The 25,356-nt window shown below is 36.0% G+C and overlaps 1 protein-coding gene across 2 annotated transcripts in view; it reads left to right on the plus strand.

Annotated features, from left to right (window-relative positions):
- Positions 1–25,356, plus strand: part of LOC149530227 (ChaC-like family protein) — a 187,921-nt gene that overhangs the window by 8,605 nt on the left and 153,960 nt on the right. The window lies entirely within an intron of this gene.

Below are 25,356 nucleotides of genomic sequence, written 5' to 3' on the forward strand. Positions count from 1 at the left end.
CAACAGTAGTACTAGGAGATGCTTGATCAGCAGGATCCTGATCAGAAGAATCTGGATCAAACTCAGGTGAAGCATCTTCAAAACGAGGTGATCCTGCAGGAGAAGCCGGAGGTGGCTGTACAGGTATCACTGGCAGGACTGGAGCTGTAGGAGCTACTGGAGCCCTCCCATCAGGTGGACCTAATGGAAGCCGAACTCCCAAATCATGAACCTGCATAGGCTGGTCTGCTGGATCAGGAACAGGAGAAACAGGCATGAATGGTCCTCGCTGCTCATCAAAGACTACATCGCGGCTGTATATGAGACGAGATGTCTCAACATCAATAAGGCGGTAGGCTTTGTGAAGACTGCTATATCCAGCAAGCATCAGTTTCTGACTCTTGGCATCCAACTTGGTGCGTGAAGCATCAGGGATCCAAACAAAAGCAAGAGAGGCAAAAACCTTCAGGTGACTGATTCTGGGCTTGCGACCTGACCAGGCCTCTTCCGGAGTTTTACCTTTGACCGCCACTGTGGGTGACCGGTTCAACAGATAAACTGCAGTGTTAACTGCTTCTGCCCAAAAACGCTTCGGAACATGTCTGTGTTCGAGCATGAAACGAGCCATCTCGGTGATTGTCCTGTTCCGACGTTCAACTACACTGTTCTGTTGTGGCGTGTGGGGTGTGGTGAACTGGCGTTGGATGCCATGTGTATCCAAGAAGCTGGAGAAAACATTAGAACAAAATTCCCCCCCATTGTCTGATCTAAGAGTAATAATAGATTTCCCAGACTCTTTTTCAACTAAGGGTTTAAACTTCTGAAATACAATAAATGCATCGGATTTCTTTTTAAGGAAATACACCCACATTTTTCTACTGAAATCATCTACAAACAACAGAAAATACTTGTACCCAAGAACAGAAGGAGTGGCCATAGGGCCGCAGATATCAGCATGAACAAGCTGAAGTACTTGAGAAGCTCGCCAAGAATCGCCACTGGGGAAAGGTGTGCGATGTTGCTTCCCAGCCTGACATGCGTCACAAACTCCAAGGTGTTGGGTTTGAATCTCTGGCAAACCAAGAACAAGCTCATCCCGAGCAAGTTGTGAGAGATAATGCACATTTAAGTGCCCATATCGCTGATGCCAAAGTGAGCTGATGGAAGATCGCCGAGCAGCCATAGCTAAGTCCTGAGAATCACCAGAATCAGTAAGTCTGAATAGACCACGATCCTCAAGACCAACTGCAATAGTAGACTTAGTCGCCCGATCAGTGATGGTGCACTGATGTGAACTGAAGGTGACTGCCAAGTGTGGAGAATGTCGCAGCAACTGACTGATCGAGAGTAGATTTAGTTCCATCCCTGGAACATAGTACACATCAAGGAATATGAGCTTCCTCCCAATAGACTGAATTTGAATGTTGCCTTTACCAACAATCGTGTACTCTTCTCCACCACCAAAGATAACAGAATCTGAATAAGGCTGGTAGTCAGTAAACCAGTCTCTGCGGTGAGTGAAATGTTGAGAGGCACTTGAATCAATGTACCAGGCAGATGACTGTACATGATCTGCGGGTCTTTTAGCCATGAAGGCATAAAAGGCAGATTCCACCTGCTCAGTGTGCTCTGCACTGCTCGCTTTGGGTTGCGAACCTGATTGCTTAGACTGGGCAGCTAAGCGTTTCTGACATGCAACCTTCATGTGACCATACTTGTGGCAATAGTTGCATTGAATGTTCTTCTTTTTGGTACCATCGGATGCTGGAGCAGAAGACTTCTGCTGAGATGGTTGCTGAAACTTGCCCTTATCCTTCTGAAAGGATTTCGCAGCAAAGGCTTGCTCAGTGGAGGTGGAACTGGAGCTGCTACCGAACTGTTGTTTCCACCGATCTTGCTGAAGTAGCAGAGTGCAGAGATCAGTGAACTTTAGATCAACACCAGTAGATGTGATGTTGAGAGTCTCGATAAAATGCTCATAGGAATTTGGTAAACTCCGAAGAGTGATTACCACAATATCCTCTTCCTCCATCTTGCGACCGATGGCAAGTAATTGATCACAGATATCCTGAATCCGATTCAGGTGTGCTTGGAGCGAGGTGCGCTCATCCATGACAATAGAAAACAGAGTGTTTTTCAGAAAGAAGGCTCTGCTCTTGTCGGAAGTCTCATGAAGACCTTTTAGATGTGTCCAGATTTCGGCCGCTGTCTTGCCGGATGGAATCTGAGAAAGCTGGTCATCAGCTACAGAGAGTTTGAGAAGCATTACTGCCTCTCGATTGTTCAGATCCCATGTATCTTGATCAGGACCCGGAGAAGTCGGACGCTGCTTAACACCCAGAGCAAGTTGATCGGTGTTTCGATATTCGAAGATTGCGATGATGCGCTGCTTCCAGGTTCCATAATTGCGACCATTGAATTTGGAATTATGCTCGAGCAAAATATTTGTCAGAGATGCCATGGCACGTTTTTCAATGAAAAACTGTGAAAATCTGTGAAGGCACGTTCTTCGAGGCAAAAATACGGAAGACCCAGAAGAATCAGAGAATGACCCAAAAGAGAGTTCGAAAAACCCAAAAGGAATCTGCTGTCGTTTTCTGAATCCGCTAGCTCGAAAATCGAGGCATAAAAATCGAGGCACCCAGAAAAAACGGACGACAACCCAGTTGAGCTCTCGAAAAACCCACCAAGAATCTGCAAACAAAAATTTTTTTCGACCCCAAAAATTAGGGTTTCGAAAAAAAACAGCCCTAGCTGAAAAAAGCTTGAAAAAACTTCAGATTTCTTGATGAAAAATGGTCGAATCTGCTTCCCAGAGCATGATGACAGACTGAGACAGCTAAGAGCATGAAGATTTGATACAGAAACATGCAGATTTTCACCCCAAAAACGCGAGTCTTCAAAAAATGGCCACGATTTCCACGCGATTTGCAGACCCGTAATTCGGGAATTTCTCCAAGCAGAAAAACCCTGGGTGGGTTTTGGAGAAATTAGCTGAAATAATTTTGGAAAAATTTAAACAAATAATTTCAAGAAGAAATTATAAATTTTTCCGAAAAAATTTAAGTATTTAGCTCTAATACCATATTACAAGATAATTGGTAAATACTTGCTTATTAATAACAGAGACCGAAAGGTCAATTTATACAAAAGGAAGAGACGATGTTTCCTTAGGAAACGATCGTAAAGAATAGAAACATTCTTTTCCAGAGAAAGCAAAAAACGAAAGCAAATTAAAGCTAAAGATATTTACAAGATAACCATTAACTAATAATAGACGTCTTATCTATTATTGTAATAAAATCAACTATTTAACTTTTCAGACTTGCCTATTAGTTCCACAAGACCAATTTAACCAATCCCAGACCTTCCTAAGACTCCTTAGAACTTATTTGAATTCATCCTTTCCACCCTTAATTCACCATTAGGGGTCTTAAGGTGCTTAACAGACCTTGTAGAATTCATTACAACTTTAACATCCTTAAAGTCTCCTAAGAGCATGAATGGCCTCAAAACATGCCAACTGACTGGTTCATACACTTCTTTGCCTCTGAACCATCTTTTGTCTTCTATAGAGATCCTTGCATGTGCTGATGCTCCTGCATCATACTCCCCTCCTCCAATGAAACTCTTGTCCCAAGAGTTGATCTTCTTAGGCCAAGCACTGATCTTTGGTGACTTCTGGTATGTAGGGGTGAGGTAATCTCCCATAATGACCTGCCTCCTCATCAAATGCCCTGCACTCACACACAAAGAATTAGTAAAACAATGTGTCCTTGTTGACTGTCTGGATGAAGGACAGTAAGATGGTTTTAAGGTCTTCATTGCTGATTTATTCTTCGGATAAAACATCTGCCTCCCCACTTCTTCTTTAGTTCTAGGTGGTGGCTCCATTATAGGACATATAACTTCCCTAACTTGCGCAAAGTTCAAATCCCAAAGCTCTCCTTGTTTAGGACTGTTCTGATTACTCAATGACTGTACTCCCTTACTGCTGTACCATCCACTATCATATTGTACCTGCACTTGCATTTCCTGCCCAAAACACATGATAATTGGATCTTCTTGCTCCTTTGACAAGGGTTGTAACTCATACCTCCTACCTTCATGTTGGACTAAGTACTTGTTTGTGAATCCATCATGGATAACTCTTCTAGACCATTGCCAAGGTCTTCCTAAACTCAAATGTCCACAACTCATATTGAGAACATCACACCATACCTTATCGCTGTACTTTCCAACTAAGAACTCAATCATGACTTGATCACTAACAAGCATATGCTGATTCATGTTCACCCAAGTTGGATAATATGGTTTAGGATGTGGAAAAGTTTGTAGATCCAACTTCCTAACACCTTCATGAGACACTACATTATGACTTGCTCCTGAGTCTATAATGAATTGACATACTTTACCTTGGATCAAAACAATTGGATTTGAAGATGCTTGGATTGTGTGGTTGTCCCCTTCCTTTCTTCTTTATTATTCTTGCTTCCAACTGATTATCATTGGTATGTTTAATAATATTTATATTTCTGAATTCATTTAGAGTTTTGGGGAATTCGAAATGAATCTTGTAATTGTAGGGAGACGTAGAGGTAGGCTTATTTTATTTAATAGCTTCCTTATTTGGTTGTCGGCAACCTTTCTTTCTCCTACAGCTTTTCTTAACATCTCTGCTTTCGGCTACCTCCTTACATCTCTAGCCAGGTTTCTTATTCCAAAATTTCGAAGCTTTTTAAGATAGAAATTAGTTCCTCTCTGAACAATCCAAAAGCAAAACTACACATTAAAGATCTCAGGCGTGAAGACTCAAAGCCAGGTAGGCGGACTTTCTTAGGTTTCGGCTTTCCAGAGTGCATTGCCCAAGGAGTCACGTAAGGATTGATTATGTTATTTTCTCCAATGAGAATGCTAAGTCTGTGTAGGAGCTGAATTAAACAAATACATATGTAATTAATTCCTGGTAATGAGAACCTGAACTGTGCATATGGATTCCATAATAGAACTAGGCATATGAAATTCCGTATTCCATTTGACTTGTATATTATAGGAAAGTAATAAAGGAAGCCGTCTGCCATAGTACATTTAAATCACGCAAGATCAATATGTCTGCCTTATTGAATTTGAATGAGTCTGTATCATTACATATATTTCGGAATATGCAATAATTCATCCTGGGATGGCTTTTCTCTTTCATGATCAAATTTAATATACAAATTGAATTAATGTTTAGGACTAAGTTAGTAGTTGGATCAAAATGCTCTGTGGTTTGTGACATTATTTGAGTTTCCTTTGATTGAATGAAGTTATAAATCTTACAATGCTTGGAATGGGGCTTTACCATTGTCAAATTGGTCTTACGATGTTTGGATTGGGTTTCACCAGTTTATACTTATGATTTTTTTCTGTTGTTCAAATATGAATAGGAACTCTCTCTTTTTACCTTGATTAAATGCTTTCTATTACTTGCTGTTTTGGTCTTTTATACTGAGGTCAAATTAGGTCTAAGCTCTGTATTTTTATTTATTTATCCACAATAGAGTTAATGCTATCATGGAATTAGAATTCTGGACGAAATGTAATAAGACATAGATCCTTAGCCATAGCTTGCAGGAATTCGTTATCATATTACTTGCATATTACCAATAGTCATAAGAATGTCTTTGTTATCCAGAGGATGTAAATCTCTATTAGAATCCGGGAACCATAAGTCCCGTCCATCATATTAAATTGTTTCCCATAATCTAATTTAAGATTGCCGTAGTTTTCTTTATATGGAAAAAGTTAAATATCTCTGATTTCCTTCAAAGAATCAAGACAAATGAGTAACAATCCAGTATTAAACATTTATAGACTGATCGACATATATAAATATCTCAATAAGAGAACACCAAGGAATTCACCAAGCGAATTGCCAAAGTATGGTGAAGAGGTGTGAAGTATCACTATGAATATAATTTGTTAGCATCGGGGAATCACCGGCTTGACAACCTGATATAGGTGAAGAGGTATAGAGAATCTACAATAAACAAGAACGTTATAATAACAAGAGAATTAAATAATGCATTAGCTCAAGCATGAAAAATGTTGTCAAGAATGTTGACATTTTGTGATCATTTAAGAATATAATCATAGAATGTGAAATGATGGATGTATGAAATCTTCTTGAATAATTGTTTAAACTGTTCGCTCTGAGAATTCCGTGTAACTGGGACTCACCCAACTATGTAGTCGAAAAGATGGGTGATCGTCAATCATACGAACTAGTAACAGTTAAGACATTTCAATATTTCTCGTTTAATATGAATTAAATAATAGCTTATGCATATTCCTGTCATGGTGATCTCCTGTTGCCAAGTCGTATGGCGTGTTATATATCATGATGCCTAGTGGATGGTAAGATGATGTTCCCTGTCGATTCCGGGTAGGGAGGGCCTTTCGAGGGCCTTTCTCGTTGGAGATTGTGTGGGGATATATTGTGGTCTGAGGTTGGGTGGTTAAGCCCTTGGCAACGTTTCACCTCTGTCAAGATGTCGGATATGCATCAGAGAGAGATAAGCCATGCATTCAATTGTTTATGAGAAACAAGTACTATTAGTTTTGTTTATGAGAAGGTAAGATTTAATTGAAGTATTTCATTGTTATCATTATTTTACTTTCATATAAATGAATATTGAATATAAGTATTTATCTAATTTTGAGAAACTATCAAAGATAAGCGATCGAAAGAAAAGAAATCCAAAGCCCTAATTGATTGTGTGACGGCTGGAACCTTAATTGATATAGTGGTATTGGAAGCCCTAACTGAATCTGTGGTATTGAAGGCGCTAGTTGAATCCGTGGTCGCGGAAGCCCTAAATTGAGTTTATCGTCGCGGAAACCCTAGATAGAATCCGTCGTCGTGGATGCCCTAATTGAATTCCGTGGTCGTGGAAGCCCTAAGTGGTAAAGCGGTATCAGAAGCCCTAAATAAACTGATGGTAATTGATGCCCTAATTGGTTAGATGATATGTGATGCCCTAATTTAAATTATAGTTGTAATCATCAAATGATTTTTGAGATAGCAGTCGATTTGAGAAATTGTTAGTGTATTTGTGGACTAACCCGAGTGGTTGTAGAAGCATACTTAGATGATTTTCAGTCTCAATTTTTTGAGGAATGTGATTTCAATTTTCTGAAGTAATTTCATTAAAAGGTATTTCAAGTATTTAGTTAAGAAATTTTGTTTAATTGACTTCAACTGTAATCTTCTTCATATGAACATGAATGATGTAACTGCCTTCTTATGAAATCGAAGTTAAAACTGTATTCTATGCTTATGTTAGATGTTAAATTAGACCCGAAAAAACTGGTTGTTACATATGGTATCAGAGTGCTAGGTTCAACACTGAAACCTTGGGTCCAGCACTATTTTTGAGAAAACTAAAAACAAAAATGTTGAAAGAGATTTATTTTTGCATATTTGGATAATGCAAACAAATCTGGAAAAACACATTGGAAAATCATTTAGAATAGCCAGGAAGGCTGAAATGATATAAAGTGAACAAATGTATAAACAATTAAAAAGATAAAAAGGATTGGCAAGCTGAGTGGTGGAGATCGGGTTTGACGACCCAAATTTTGAAATCCCTGGCCAGGGTGGAATTAGGAAGATTTGCCAGAACAATTGATCTTGTTGATTGTCCTAATGCTTCAGTTATTTTGTCGAATAATTGTTGGGACTTCAACCCACCTGATTACTCAGTGGCAGGACCAGAATGTTATATATGCCTTATCCCTAGTGGGAGGGCCATTCTTTGTCGAGAATGAGAAGATTTAAAAAGGGTCCCGCTGACTAGACTTGCGCAATCCAAACATAGTTTATAATCTTGATAAAATATTATCTAAATCCATCATAAGCGGGTTTGTCGACCCAAATTAATGAAAGAAATAAATTGTTACCAATTTGAACCTGAATTGAATGAAAATAAAACTGTGAACCATGATTCTTTCTGAAGTTGGTTAAATGACAAGATCATTATGTGCTCCAGTAAGGAGTTGGAACTATCAATGATTGTTTACAGATGTAAACTTTTGATGAAATGGGCATGGAAGCCTGAATCATAGAAATGGAAGAGATGAATTTCCAAGTATTTACAGATGAATGATGAGAATACTCATGAGAATTTTAAGAATTGTTTCAGATGCTTATGATCTTGATTTGATGATCTTGCATAGTATATCATGTTTTTACCCTTGATCACATTGTTATACATGTATAATACACATGCGATGTTGACTTTACTTATTGAGCTGTTATATATTGTTTTGGAGATATCCTAACATGAAATGGTTATTCTAATGAAATATTGGGCTTGAAGGTCAAGGATTACAATGGAAAAACATGGATTCATTAACCTATTACAGGTAATCTGTAAGCTGCAAGGATGATCTATCCATTAATAAGGACCATGTGTCAGATGATATCAAAATGAAATTGAATTGATGATATGATGGGTACCGGCATGAGTATGACAGGAACATGAAATAGAATCAACTCAAAAGATACTAAGAAAATCACAAGGTAAAGAGAACTCAGGTGAGTACGTGATAAATTTTGTATTACCATACAAGTATCTTCCTAGAAACTTTAAAGTAAACATGGATCTTGAGTTTCGATTATGATTTTCATTTTAACCCAATTGAGAAAAGAAATGATATCATAATGTTATATATATATATATATATATATATATATATATATATATATATATATATATATATATATATATATATATATATCTTGTATGTGGAATATTCTTTTAGTGTGTAAATTGCAGAGGTCATTGAGGATGATGAATCACAAGGGGAATGGTACAGTACATCCCAATTTTAAAATACTCCTTTATAATGTTCATTGCAATTTCTAGTTCATCAAGGACGATGAACCTCAAGGGGAATGGTATGTTACATCCCAATTTTTGACCTAGCTTGAAATATAGACGTTTAGGTTCACATGAAGTCAGTTGGCAGTTTAATTTGATATAATTTGGCGAAATGATAAGTTAGTTGGTCGTTATAATTTCAAGTGCAGATGACATGTTAGTTGATCGTTAATTGCGAATTCATGGAATTAGGATGAAAGGTTAATTGTTATAATTATATAATTTAAATTTAATTATAGAGAAATTTCTTGCAGGGAGCATGCCGAAGGGGTGAAGCATTGTCAGAAAAGAATTAGGCAGGGCATTACCATCACTGGGTAGGCAGACTTGGAACAGAATACATCTATGGAGTCGCATGAGTTATTTTAAGAAATAATTTAATTATAATTATTGTGTTATTTAATAAATAATTTAATTAAAATAATTAAATTATTTCTAAAACGTATCTTAAAGAATTTTGAAATTATCTTTTGTCGTAGTATTTCTAATAATTGTTTAATGATCATATAATATAACCATGATTTGGCACCATTATCATTTAATAATTTAAAAGTTGTATTTTATAATAATGTTCAGATTATAATAATTATATTATTATAATCTTCGAATTTTAATTTTCTAATTCTATTTTCTTCTTTATTATTCTTGCTTCCAATTGATTATCGTTGGTATGTTTAATAATATTTATGTTTTTGAATTCATTTAGAGTTTTGGGTAATTTGAAATGAATCTTGTAATTGTAGGGAGACGTAGAGGCAGGCTTATTTAATTTAATAGCTTCCTTATTTGGTTGTCAGCAACCTTTCTTTCTCCTACGGCTTTTCTTAACATCTCTGCTTTCGGCTACCTCCTTGCATCTCTGGCCGGGTTTCTTATTCCAGAATTTCGAAGCTTTTTAAGATAGAAATTAGTTCCTCACTGAACAATCCAAAACCAGAACTACACATTAAAGATCTCAAGTGTGAAGACTTAGAGCCAGGTAGGCGGACTTTCTCAGGTGTCAGCTTTCCAGAGTGCATTGCCCAAGGAGTCACGTAACGATTGATTATGTTATTTTCTTCCAATGAGAATGCTAAGTCTGCGTAGGAGCTGAATCAAACAAATACATATGTAATTTATTCTTGGTAATGAGAACCTGAAAATTGCATATGGATTCCATAATAGAACTAGGCATATGAAATTCCGTATTCCATCTGACTTGTATATTATAGGAAAGTAATAAAGGAAGCCGTTTGCCATAGTACATTTAAATCATGCAAGATCAATATGTCCGCCTTATTGAATTTGAATATGAGTCTATATCATTACACATATTCAGAATATGCAATAATTCGTCCTGGGATGGCTTTTCTCTTTCATGATCAAATTTAATATACAAATCGAATTAATGTTTAAGACTAAGTTAGCAGTAGGATCAAAATGCTCTGTGGTTTGTGACATTATTGAGTTTCCTTTGATTGAGTGAAGTCATAAATCTTACAGTGCTTGGAATGGGGCTTTACCATTGTCAAATTGGTCTCACGATGTTTGGATTGGGTTTCACCATTTTATACTTATGCTTTTTTCTGTTGTTCAAATATGAATAGGAACTCTCTCTTTTTACTTTGATTAAATGCTTTCTATTACTTACTGTTTTGGTCTTTTATACTGAGGTCAAACTAGGTTTGAGCTCTGTATTTTTATTTATTTATCCACGATAGAGTTAATGCTGTCATGGAATTAGAATTCTGGATGAAATGAAATAAGACATAGATCCTTAGCCATAGCTTACAAGAATTCGTCATCATATTACTTGTATATTACCAATAGTCATGAGAATGTCTTTGTTATCCAGAGGATGCAAATTTGTATTAGAATCTGGGAACCACAGATCCCATCCATCATATTAAATTGTTTCCCATAATCTGATTTAAGATTGCCGTAGTTTTCTTTATATAGAAAAAGTTAAATATCTCTGATTTCCTTCAAAGATTCAAGACAAATGAGTAACAATCCAGTATTAAACATTTATAGACTGATCGACATATATAAATATCTCAATAAGAGAACAACAAGGAATTCACCAGTCGAATTTTCAAAGTATGGTGAAGAGGTGTGTAGTATCACTATGAATATAATTTGTTAGCATCGGGGAATCATCGGCTTGACAACCTGATATAGGTGAAGAGGTATAGAGAATCTACAATAAACAAGAACGTTATAATAACAAGAGAATTAAATAATGCATTAGCTCAAGCATGAAGAATGTTGTCAAGAATGTTGACATTTTGTGATCTTTTAAGAATATAATCATAGAATGTGAAATGATGGATGTATGAAATCTTCTTGAATAATTGTTTAAATTGTTCGCTCTGAGAATTTCGGGTAACTGGGACTCACCCGGCTATGTAGTCGAAAAGATGGGTGATCGTCAATCAAACGAACCAATAACAGTTAAGACATTTCAATATTTCTCGTTTAATATGAATTAAATAATAGCTCATGCATATTCCTGTCATGGTGATCTCCTTTTGCCAAGTCGTATGGCATGTTATATATCATGATGCCCAGTGGATGGTAAGATGATGTTCCCTGTCAATTCCGGGTAAGGAGGGCCTTTCTCGTTGGAGATCGTGTGGGGATATATTGTGGTCAGAGGTTGGGTGGTTAAGCCCATGACAATGTTTCACCTCTCTCAAGATGTCGGTTATGCCTCAGAGAGAGATAAGCCATGCGTTCAATTGTTTATCAGAAACAGGTACTATTAGTTTTGTTTATGAGAAGGTAAGATTTAATTGAAGTATTTCATTGTTATCATTATTTTACTTTCATATAAATGAATATTGAATATAAGTATTTATCTAATCTTGAGAAACTGTCACAGATAAGCAATTGAAGGAAAAGAAATTCGAAGCCCTAATTGATTGTGTGACAGCTGGAACCTTAATTGATACAGTGGAAGCCCTAAGTGAATCCGTGGTATCGAAAGCCCTAGTTGAATCCGTGGTCACAGAAGCCCAAAATTGAGTCCATCGTCGTGGAAACGCTAGATAGAATTCGTCGTTGCGGATGCCCTAATTGAATTCCGTGGTCGTGGAAGCCCTAAGTGGTAAAGCGGTATCAGAAGCCCTAAATAAAATGATGATAATTGATGCCATAATTGGTAAGATGATATGTGATGCCTTAATTTAAATTATAGTTGTAATCATCAAATGATTTTTGAGATAGCTGTCAATTTGAGAAATTGTTATAGTGTATTTGTGGACTAACCTGAGTGGTTGCAGAAGCATACTTAGATGATTTTCAGTCTCAATTTTCCGAGGTATGTGGTTTCAATTTTTCTGAAGTAATTTCATTAAAAGGTATTTCAAGTATTTAGTTAAGAAATTTTGTTTAACTGACTTTAACGGTAATCTTCTTCACATGAACATGAATGATGTAACTGCCTTCTTATGAAATCGAAGTTAAAACTGTAGTCTATGCTTATGTTAGATGTTAAATTAGACCGGGAAAAATTGGTTGTTACATCATTGGATGACAATAAAGCATGTGCTTCGTTATGTAAAGAGGACTACAAATTTTGGACTTCTTTACTCTCGAATTTCTAATCCTAGACTCAGTGGGTTCACAGATTCAGATTAGGCAGTCTTTGTTGATGATAAAATGTCAACTTCTGGATGTGTTCAATTTGGGATTTGGTGTTGTCACATGGACTAGTAAGAAGCAACAGGTAGTTTCTCTATCCTCTATAGAGGCCGAATACAAAGGGACAGTCAAGGTAGGTTGCGAAGCTGTTTGACTTCGCCGGATGCTTGGGGATATGACTATGTCACTAGTAGGACTGACCACTTTGTTTGTTGATAATGAAGGCATTATCAAATTAGTACGGAATCCAATCTTCCACGAATGAACCAAGCACGTGGATGTTCATTGTCATTATATACGACAACTGGTTGAAGACATGACAATAGACTTGCAGTATGTTCCTACCATGGGTCAGACTGCAGACATTCTCACCAAGCCAGTTGGTCTTGATAAGTTTGTTAAATTCAGAGGACAACTTGGTGTTGTGGATAGGTTAACCATGAAGGGAGGGTATTATGATAATAGATAAGCTTCTATTATTAGTTAATGGTTATCTATTTGTAATCTATTGTAAATATTATAATGTTTCTAATATTAGTTAGTCTATAGTGTTAGCTTTCTGTAGCTTTTTTTTAGCTAGAATAGAATGTTTCTATTGTTTACGATCGTTTCCTAAGGAAGCATCGTTTTATTCTTTTGTATATATTGACCTCTGGGTCTTTGTTAAAATCAAGCAAGCATTTTACCAATTACTTTGTAATAGGAAAATCATCATGGCAGATACATACAAGTACAATTACATATAGAAATCTCCAAAATTGGTTTGGGCAAGGAAGAAAAGAAGTAGCATCGTGAAATGGATTAAGGAATTGAAAATGGAAAACCATTGGAAGATATATACAATGGATAAATTGCAGATTACGGGAATGGGAGAATAAAAGGGATAAGTCGAAACATCCAAATTAAGATGCAATTGGAGATTCGCCTTTGAAAAGGAAATAATATTGAAGCTGCATTCGAAAGTAAGGATTACAAATTAATTTGTGCCGATAAAGTCCAATAATTATTAGACAAAGTGTTGGTGCCTGTAAACTATTGAAAAGGTGCAATTATATTTTAAGACAAGGAGCACGATGAAGCACAAGAATGAAGCCAGTAAAGGAAAACAAACAAATAATAATTGAAGTAGTGCGATTAATTAAAAGGGAACTCTATTGTAAAATAAAGATGTTGTATCTCTTTATTTCAAAAGACACATCGTTAAAAAATAAGAGATATAAAAGGAAGTAAGATAAGTGTGAAGTCAAAAAAAAAGAAAAAAGACAAGCATGAGAATCACTAAGTAAGTACGAAGAGCAGCGAATGAGAAGAAAATGAGATATAAGGAGGAATTAAATATTCTTTACAAATTGGATATGCTAATTATTGTAAATAAGTAAAGACCATTTGTACTCATTTTACAAATTTAATGCAAAGAGCCCTATTTTTCTTATTCATCTTGAAAATTGAAGTTCAGAATATTCTTTTAGATTTATCCCTTATGATTATTATTTCTAAAATTAGTTGCTCCTAAATTGAAAAATTCATTCCAATACAAGGCTTTGATCATTAGAAGTTGCATAGGAAATGTTGTCTATGTAATTTTTATCCAGTTGGTTTTCCCAAAGAAATTAAATTCAACTATACTAAGGTTAGTATTTCTAATTGAAGCTTCAGTCTATAAAGTAGTGGATGGTGTAAGTACTCTCATCTTAGGGTTGTATAGAAGGATTTGAAGGATTTTGACTCTATTTGCCCAAGGTAGAATAAGGGACTAGTTTGCATTTTATGTTGAGAAAATGGGTTAGTGTCTGAAGTCTTGAAAGTTCGATATTCCATCATATCTATAATTCATAAACACTATTCTTTTCATTCAAATAACATTCATTTCAAAAACAGATATTAAAGCATTCACATAACCTTATTTTAATAGTTTTAAAGACTTTTCCAACCTAAGAACACCAAGTCTAAATTCACTATAGAAAAGCTTTGAACTAGGTGGTTAGGTTTGAGGTGAAGGTTGACTTGCCTAAGTGTAGTGAAGCCTAAAGTGCAGGGGAATTTCGATTATTCTCATTCGTTGGCCAGAATTGATTGAGGAATCCTATTGGAGAATTCACAGAGCTCTTGGATTTCCAATCTGTGATTTTGGGAACCAACACAGTGACTTTCCCACATGGACCCATGTCATACGAATGTTTGCAATTTGTATTAGCAAATCTTCACCAATCGCAGATTCTGAGGACATCTTCGACTTAGGAAAAATGATCAACTTGGAACTCTCAACTGTTGGGTGTAGTGGAATCGTCCTCAGGTTAATAGATCCCTCAACACATTAATAATTCTATTAAATTCTTCATCATCAACTGTATAGTTTTCCTGGCTAGTGTAAAAGGGGCCGTTATTGTCATGCTCACTTTCATTTTCAGTCAGCTCCCCATTACGCTCATAAAATGTACAACGCCATTGTAATTTTGTTTTACCACTGCCAATGGACTGCAATATGTCTTCCTAGAAAATACTTTGTTGTGAAATCCTTATTGTTTTAGGAATTTCATTCATAAAACCCAATGTTAGACGCATATGCAAAATATTATGTCTTCTCTCTCTCTCTCTCTCCCATCTCCTTCACTAACAACAGTTGGGTTTTCGTCATCACTCTAGTTATATTACATGCCTGTCAAAGGCAAAGAGAAAGTTGAGATATATTGTAATGCAGTTTCTTTCATAGTAGATTTGCTTAATAGAGTGTTTCAGTTATTCCTTGCATAAGCCTCGTAAACTTTATCAATGGATGTTGCGTCTCTCCGGTTTGTGTTTATTATGTTGGGAACTCTGATATTTACTATATATTTGAAAACTTGGTAGAATAAGAGTTTGCTGAATTGTTGATTGAAGGATCCTTCTTCACTGAACAATTCTTGTCTTAGGGTCCGCAATTGCCTTCTACTAATGCGGCCTCTTTCGTCTCATCAATATCCAAAGTTAGTCACATTTCTTTTGTAGTAATGGTATGGGAATTCCACACATTGAGCACACCCTTCTTCCATTCTTTGAATGTTATTGATTATTAGAATTGTTAAATTCATGTTGTACTATCTTTTGGTTTTTTTAACACACGGTAAGCTCATGTACTGGTATTTGGGACTGCATGGCTTTCTTCCAAAAAGCTTTTTACAAAGATAAGTTCTAGATTCCCGTCTGATGCTAGTGCTTTCTTATTTGCAACTTTTGCCTCAAGTGTAACCTTTCCACATCAAGATTTCCTCATCATATGGATATATTTAGTTACAAACTTTGTTGCAATCCTTTGTCCTCTGTAAGGTTTGATGACAACCATCATTTCTATATGGTCTCAAGAAGTACTCCTATGCAGTCTGAAACACACAGTAGTCCCCACTCATTTTCCAAGAAAAAGCCTTCATAAGACTTGAACTGTTCAAACTTGATGCATGAATCTACGCCCAATTGTTTTGGGATATTCTTTTGTGGTCTAGACAATGTTTTGGAAAATTTCCATGATATGCATAGTGCTTATATGCATGCATACATAAACCAACTTCCTCACACAACTTAGTTTGATGATGCACATGCTTTTGCAAAATGGGCTTCTAAACATCCAATGAAAGACTGTTGCCTCACACATCATATTATGCCGAAGAAACTGATCTGTGATGACATTGATTTCTAGCTTTTTTTGTCTACATAATGAAAGCAAGGAATATGTTAATCAGAGTAATTCGTATTGCACAAATGTTTGAACTTAACAATGGTGATACCTTTATAATTGGGTTATGCAAAATAATGCTTTGTATGAGATCTTGAGATTTATTTACTTTGAAGATATGACCTAAGGATATGGAAAAATACATATCTTGACTAGTTATTTGCAAAGATCACTAAATCTTTCCCTAATATAAATATGCAAAATAAAAATATAACATTAGTTATATGATAAAAAGATTAGAGAGGGTGCTCAAATGGAGGCCCTAATTTGCAAAAACTAGGGCTCCATTGAGACTGATGCCACCTAATGATGTGCCAAAGAAAAAGGGTTTAAATTCTCTTGATTGAATCCCAATCAGACTCGAGAGAGGGCCCCCTAACAATAGAACCATAGAGTATAGTTGGCTAGACCAAAGAGTCCAAGAGGGACATCTTAGTTGAGACATCTTGGAAGTGATGATTGAAGCATTGTCTCTCAAGCATAGCCATGGACCCAAGCCCCTTACTAACACGGGGCTGCATGGTAGGTCTCAAATGGAAATGGAGTCCGAAGAACTTAACTCCCAAGTAAGTATAAATGAATGTGATCTCAACCTCCATGCCCTAAAAGTATAAATGGATATGCGAGGTCTTCATGCAGTTGAACACCATTACCTAGGTCTTGCCCAAGTTTATAGCTAATTGTTGTGAATCACATAAGGAAGCCAACCCATCAAGAAGTCACAGGAGCCCCTCAAGAGAAGAAGCTAAAAGAACCACATCGTCGACAAATAATTAAATGGAGATCAAAACCTGGTTTAAGTAGCAGCCATCTCTAGTAAGCAAGAAGTATAGAAGGAAGGCCTCAAGCTTGTAAATGTAGATACCAAAGAGAGTGGAAAAGAGGGGGCAGCCGTGCTTCACCTCGATGGTGCTCTAGATAGGGTATGAGAATCTCTGCAATGTCCTAAATCTATGTACAATGCTCTCATACAACCTCATGATAGTCATAAAGAGGGCCTCTAGAAGAGAGCCACTCGAAGAACTAAATCAAAGGGTTTGCGAAAGTCTATGAAACAACAATAGACTTTCGTCGAGCGGTGGTGGGCCTCCTCAATGATGGCTCGTAGAGTTGGAATACGGTTCATGGTCTGAAAATCTGTACAAAAACTGACCTACCCCCTAGCCTAACAATGTTGTCAATCAAGCTCCTTGGATAAGATAGTATTTAGCACGAAGGCGTAGAGTTCGGAAAACCTTGTGCTCAACCATGATGGTCTTGCAGTTATCGAGGTCCGAAATTGACTTGGACTTATGAATCTGATAGATGATATGCTATCCCCAAGAGTTAGGGAAGCCAATACAAACCACTCTGTTAAAGAGCACTGTGAAAAAGGTGTCCAAAACCGTGATACCAAGCTTGAAGAAATCCGCTTGGAACCCTTCCTCATCCATTCTCCTGCTATTGTGCATACATATAACAACCTTAGTAATGTTGTAGAAAGTAAAGAGGTGGCAACGACGTGGGGGGTGAGAAGCCAAGGGGACTAGCCAGGGATATCATAGAGAGTAGAGAGGTGAGAGACAAGGGGGCGGTGGTCTAGAGTGGAGAGTGGAGGGGAATAGGGTGCCAAAAGAGCTTAGGAGACTGCAAGAGGGAGGCGCAAAGGGATCTATACTACAACAAGGGATAAGAAAGCTTCTTGTGGTGAAGAAAGTGGCAATAGGTGAGTCTCAACTGGGCAAAAGAGGGGGAAAGGGTGGCGAATGCCAAGCGAACCGAGCAGTGAAGAGACTTGTGGTCCCCATCAAACTATTGGCTCTAGGGGAAGGAACCCTTGCGCTTGGGGTGATGGGTGAGGGAGGAGGTGCGGTGGGGGATGGAGAGAAGGATATACTTCCACAATGTGGATGCAAGAAGAGAAAACATGGAGGGAGCATCCCCAAAATTAGTGAAGGAATCCTGGGGAAGGAGCTGTCTAAGGTGGTGGATAAAGAGGTCACAATCACTGATGAGTAGAATTAACTCTCAATTCTTATTATATCTAGCTATAAGAAACCTCTCTCCACAAAATATTCAAGCAACTCATGGTTGTGCTATTGGATTGTATATGTACTCTCAGGTGTTCTATATCAGCCAGTTGCAATTTCATGTGAAACAAACACCATTGTTAACGAGTATCAATTCACAATATATGTGCACATGATTATTATCATTTAACTGTTCCTGGTGCTTGAGATAATTTGATAATCCTTCTCTTCTGTATGAATTGATGATGACAATATATACACAAATTTCTCAAAGGTTTGATGTTTCTAAGGTTCAATAAAATGATAATATATTATTAGCACCACACTTCTCTCATATTCCAATTAGTCTTGACTCCCGACTATTGTCTACACTTAATAACGCATGAATCATTGATTTTATTCTCTCAAAAATGACGGCATGGATATTTTGATATGCAACATTAGTCATGCGCTATACTCGATAGCCTCCCATGAAATATATTGCTTAAACATAGAATCACTTCCAGTTATCCTCAAAATTTATAAAGTTTCACTTTTATATGATAATTCATATAATTCTTTATATCATTGTATAAAGACATAGTTGTTGATATCTGTCCTTTGAATGCTTGAATCACTATGCATGCTTCTATAAAGGCAAACTTCCATTTAAAGTATCATAGAAATATGTGTGGTGGCCTTGTCCAATCTGAATATAGGGCCCGACTTTCATATTCCAAGCTTCAACAATTCTCTCACTGTTGCCCTTGTGTGATACTTCAAAATTTCCATCATACACACTATTGGGGATATCTCTGTCTTCCAATGATTATACCAAGCGCTCAACAAAGAACTCTCTAGAGTTACTCCTACGCAATAGATGCTTCAAACTTTAGCCAGTTTAATAAGGTATCACCCTTGCTAAACTCAAATGATCTCAAAAATAACCTTCCACCCAAACCATTAGCAAAAGGGAATAAGGGAACAACTCCACACTATCTTTGCATTAGTTATTGCGATCTGTCATGAATGCACAAATCAAACTCTTGGTAGCACAACCATCTCAATTGGGATAAACTTACTGGACTCTATCTTCCAAGCGTAAGTAATTCACATGCTTATGCCATCTCTTTTTTTATCATTTAAAGCTGTGTGTATTTCACTATTTCTAGACCTCTCAAATCTGGATCAGTGCAAAGTCCCTTTTATAGATCTTTGCAACCACTTGTCTGTCTCTTTGTTTTTCTCACAGTAACAAGAGACAAAACAACCACATGCTTTTCTTACAAAATAGAGGATATTAGAATCACTTTCCTCTAGCCAAAGTCTTATGCGGACTCTATTCCTTAGACCATGGATGAACCAACAATAACCAGCGACTTTTAGATTTGGTCTGCAATCACGAACACCTCTGTGTTTTCACCGATCGGGCTTCCTAACTCCCAACGACCGAGCTGCTTTGCTAGATTATCCATGGGCAATAAATCTTGTTGCACTCCCAACCATAAGCGATATATTTGTCTCTCCCGAGCACTATGATATATTAATCTGCATATTATTCAATTGGTATTCTTGTATATTGGATGAGATCACACATCTCATCATGTGTGTGTGTGTGTGTGTGAGGTGACTTTTCACCAATGGGCACCACTCTTCCAAGTGGGGCACCAATTAATATAATATAACAATTTATAAATAATAAAAGTTATTTAATACAACTATAATTTAAGTATATTATTATATAATGATATATTATCTCACAATAATAATATAAATATAATCACAACCTTCATAATATCTATGTTGGCTTGTAGATTCTGACCATAACTACAATAAAGTCAACACATGTGAACCATGACTCATGAAACACGGGTCAATAAGTCTGACTCAAAAAACTACACAGTTGAATCCTGATAGCTATATCACAATTCAACTTGTTGTGGAAAATATCTCCTACTTATCATGGTTTATCATTTTCAAAACATATTTATTTGAGAAAGGTGGTTAGGAAGTAGCTATTGAGATAGTTACAAGTGGTTACTGAGAAGAGGCCTATACATACATTGCTATTTTGTAATGGAAGGGGGAGTCATATAGGGGGGAAACTCTAGAGAAATTCAGAGAGAAATTTAAAACTAGTTTTAGTTTTGCATTATGCACAGAAAGGTTCGAGATTGTACAATCTCATAAGCATGATAAAAAGGACATTTGCTTGTATGTTTTGAATGTTCCTCTGTGTTATCATTGCCAATCTCTCGTATGTTAAATTGGCAATCTTTTTGTCTCATTGTGCAAATACTGATTTTTCAATCAAAATATTTATAGATTGTGCAATTGTGTAATGATACGCAAGCAAACTTTGGTATCTTAGTCTGAGTGTTTTGGAGAAGTTTATCTCTTTGTATGTTGAGATTCATCATCCTTAGTTCATTTTTGTTGCATGTCTATACACACTTTTAAGCTAAAATTGTTTCATAATTGTTATCAATTTTTGAAATCCTATTGGTGTTGGTTTGTCTGTCATAGGGATTCTGTTATTCATTCTCTTTTAATTTAATGTTTTCTCCTTTTTGTACATTTTGGTTACAAGTACGCAAAAATCTTAAATACCCCCACTGTACAAGGGAGCTGCCCCTTTCTAATGCAGAGTAAAATTGTGATTTGATCGTGATTGGATATCAATCTCTCCGACTGTAGTGTCATTGTCACTGCTCTTTGGGGAAACAGGCTCAAGTTCAAAGAAACATCTGCAGTGACAAGTTTGTTTACCAACACACTGGACTATCTTGGTCATTATGCTTAACCATTCTACCTTGTTGCTACTCATTTTCCTTGGACGGTGATGCAACGTTCCTCTTTTGGTTTCCAAATTGAGTGCTGGCTGCCATTGTCATTTCCTTCCTTCGACGATTCTCCATACCAGCCCATTTGAAACTTGATTAGGTTGATGGTATCTTGGCATGATGGACGAGTAGATTCTGAATGTGAGAGGTTGTGCGTCGTACACCAATGATGGCTCCAAGTATTTCCTTCACATCTCTTTCTTGTTTTCCTCTTGATCTTTTCTTGGAATTCATGGAACTCTAATTCTGATCTGACAACTATTACTAGTTTACATAGACTTGAAAATTGCCACTAAATTGGGACTACCAGAGGCAATTACCCCACTGCCAAGTAAAAAGATGGGGTCCCCATTTGTAATGTGGCGATGGTGTGAAACATTCACTAAGGTATCAATATAGTTCTTGATCATGCAAAATGCAAGGATATGACATAATGATTTTTTCATCCTCATCTTGTAATTTGTCATTCCATTGCAATTATATTACATTAAATACACATCAGCATATTCAGATCCATCTTATACATTAGCATATATTGCAATTGCAATCTCTCTCTCTCTCTCTCTCTCTCTCTATATATATATATATATATATATATATATATATCTTCTCTAATCCTTTGATCCATAGTTTGCAAACTCTCCGAGTACTCTCAAGTTTTTTTTGCTGGGCAAGTACTCTCAGGTTTAACTCTCGCGTATTTATAGATGTTAAAAAACGTAGGTAAGCATGTTGATGCATGGAAAACATTGGAGAAGATGCATTTTTCACATCATTTTAGTGCTATAAAACTATACATTTTCTCTATTGAAATGTCAATTTCTAATTTAATACATTTTATAATTGTATTCTACAAAAATATATATGTTTATTTGAGATTTTAAATTTTAGTACTTTTTGAGTTGCCGAGTTTTCCTCGAGTTTTTGTTAAGAATATGCTGAGTTTTTCCTGAGTTGAAAATTCTGGGCTTGCCAAGTACTCTTCAAGTCCAAGTCTACAAACTATGCTTTGATCAATTTCCACTAAATATTTATCAATTGTCATTAGTTGATCATAGAAACCATCATCATTAGACAAGTATCATTCGACAATCTAAACCTTGCATATTTTCAAGATAATTCACATTGCATTTACTGCTCTCCAAATTAATTTTTGAGTTTAAGTTAATAGAAAGAAGTTTCTTGCAATTGGAATCCAAGACAGTAATCCCAAACCCTAAGAGATTTAATGAGGAAATATTACAAAAGGTCTTCAATCCCTGCTATTTATGTCCTTTTGTAGTCATTTTTTACGAAGAATTCTTTCAATATTGAAGATCTTCAATACGATCTATGTTTTCTCTTTTGCACACTCATCTAGCTAGCGAGTCATCTCCTTTTCATGTGATTGGGGCATCTAAAAATGACAGCAAACCATTTTCTCCATTTTCCTGATAAATTTAATTCTGTCAAATAAGTCATAGGTACAAGCATTGGATTCTTGAAGGCTGACTTTGTTAAAATGCCAAGCTTGTTGCATTCAACATCTCTCTCCCATCGTTTTTTCTTCAACTGTAATGGGATTAGAGCTTGTATTTCAAATCTCTTTATAAACAAGTTGCTCCCTACTGGTGATAACTCCTTTTTGGTCCACAAAAGCATGATGGTGTAAACTTTCCTATGTCTTCATTTATAGCATCCATTATATTCAAGAATGTCTTTGTAGAGTAATCGTTTCGAATAAAGAGGCCCTAGCAAATCAAATACAGCTATTATTGGCTTCCACCTTCTTATCTTTTACAAATTCTGCAAAGAGGTGTATTTTCTGTAAACGAAAATCTCTTTGAAAGAGTTGCTTCAGTTTTACATTTTAATGCTATATAAAATGCTAGATTATAGGTCAGAGAGCACTTGGTAATATACATTTGGTCTAAATGGAACACCTTCTTTGTGAATCTTTGGCTTGCTATTGAACATTCAAGAGAATTCTTTGCTTGGTAAATGATTTTCTTTCATATCTGCCTTCGAGGATAAGTTCGTAGTAGCTTTCTTGAGCTTTCTAATCCTTGACCAAAGAATGTCTTCATAATGCAATTCTTTGATAATAAAGATGCCCCATCAAATTCAATCAAACTATTATTGTCTTCCACCCTCTTTATCTATTACAAATTGTGTAAAGTGGTGTATTCTTTGTAAATGAAAAATCTATTCCAACTAGTTGTTTCAGTTTTAGCATTTTATGCTTGATAAAGCGCTAGATGATAGGTCAGAAAGCACTTGGTAATCTACAGTTGGTTTAAATGGAGCACCTTCTTTGTGAATCTTTTGTTTCCTATTGAACATTGGAGAGAATTCTTTGCTTGGTAAAATATTTGCTTTCATATCTGTATTCAAGGATGAGATCATAATAGCTTTTTTGAGCTTTCTAATCACATTGACAAGAGATTTTAATTCCAAAATCTTAGCTTCCTCAAATATGGAGGCGATGTTATTTTTTGCTAGGTAATACACCTCATCCATCACCATAGTTGCATTTCTATTTTCCACCTTTCTCTTAGCTAGATACTCATTTTTCTTGAACCCTTTTAATGTCCAAAAATAATTTTGAAATATTACTTTTAGTATTTTTGTATTGAAGGAAAATTTCTAATAGCCAGATCAGTTCACACTAATGGTGTTTATATGGCATTTGTCTACCAATGTAGGTATTTCTAATATTATGGTACAAATTTTGATAAGAAACTTTTAACTGATTTTCTTACCTAAAATGAACATTAAAATTACTTTTAAGTCATATAGATCCATTGTATTTAGAAAAAGGTATTGGAGGTTACTGGGTTGATTTTTAGTGTGGATTTCATTGCATATGAGCAATCAAGAGAATTATTTACAAAAGGGTGAAGGAACGTTCTGCAGACATTAATAATGGTTGTGTAAAAAGTTCAGCAATAGCAAAACATTCTAAAATGTGACACGTTATATCTATGTGAGATACAAAGGTGCTGTGAAAGAAGACAATTTATTGAAAAGGAAATTAAGGACAGTGGAAAGCATTCAAATAATTTTAATTGGCATGGAGGTCCAGAACTAAGAGATCCTTCAAAACCAGATACTTATAAAGCACAGGGAGAATATTGATCCATATTCTAGAAATATATTATGTTTGCTATTATAAATATATATAATAAATTTTGCATTAGCAATAAATATTTTCCAGGAAATTACCTTATAGTATTTATTCTGATTATATTGGAGGGGCTCATTATGTTTTGATCTGTAACAGAGTTATCTATATTAGGAACAACAATTGTAATTCTTATCATAGATCTTCATGGTGGACCACAATGTGCGACTGAAATCCTGATACAAAAATCCTGTAATATAATTTTTCATGAAGGTCCTTGCTGTCAATTTTACAACTATGACACTTAGCTCAATATATCAATACACACAAGATAAACACTATGAAATAAATAATTAATTTAAGATTCATGAATACATGACTTTTGTTGTTTCTTGTAACAGATAAAGTTGGATATTCAAATAATTATATTGGCATGCTGAAAATTTACATTGTTTCTCCCAAAACATGCTCCATATAAAGTTGAGCACAAGAAGCTTTACAACTATTGTTTCCATGGGGGGATCTTTTAATCAGTGTAACACCGGTACTAGGGTATGTCGGGATGCTGGGACAAGTTTTTGGGACAGGGGGACAAAGGGCCTCAATTTGGGGACAGTGGTGGGGGGAGAGGGGAGGAGAGGGGGTGTTGTATACTATACATGTAGAAATTGAAATGCTACTTATGAAATTATGTTTCAGTACGACATACCAAATTGAAATACTTGAATATAGAAAAATTGCAACACTAACCAAAACCTTTGAACATGTAACATAGTAACATAGTACATACCTAATAGTAACATTCACAATTCAAAATTCAAATAGAAATTCAAGCATCCATCTTGGCAGCATCGTGGTTGCAGAATGGCGGAGGTGGGGGTACTTGGGTACACAAGTATTAGATGCTGGAACATCTTAGGGACGGGTACTTTGAGGTTTTTTTTTTTTTTTTGGGGGGGGGGGGGGGGACGGTGTGCAAGTCCTGGTGTTTCACTGTTTTTAACAGTTCCAAAACTAGTTAAATCTACTGAATTTACTGCTTAGGGAAAACTCAGGAAATCAAAATTCGTTTCCTATGTGGCTTGATGTTGGACCACACAGTTCTCTTCCTTTATTATTATGGTGTTTTTGAAATCTGTTAACATTTTGTGTTCATTTTTATAATATGAAATGATACATTTTATTT

The sequence above is a fragment of the Cupressus sempervirens genome, chromosome 11, assembly GCF_028749045.1.
Source record: "Cupressus sempervirens isolate cs-2001-9-10 chromosome 11, ASM2874904v1, whole genome shotgun sequence".
NCBI lineage: Eukaryota > Viridiplantae > Streptophyta > Pinopsida > Cupressales > Cupressaceae > Cupressus > Cupressus sempervirens.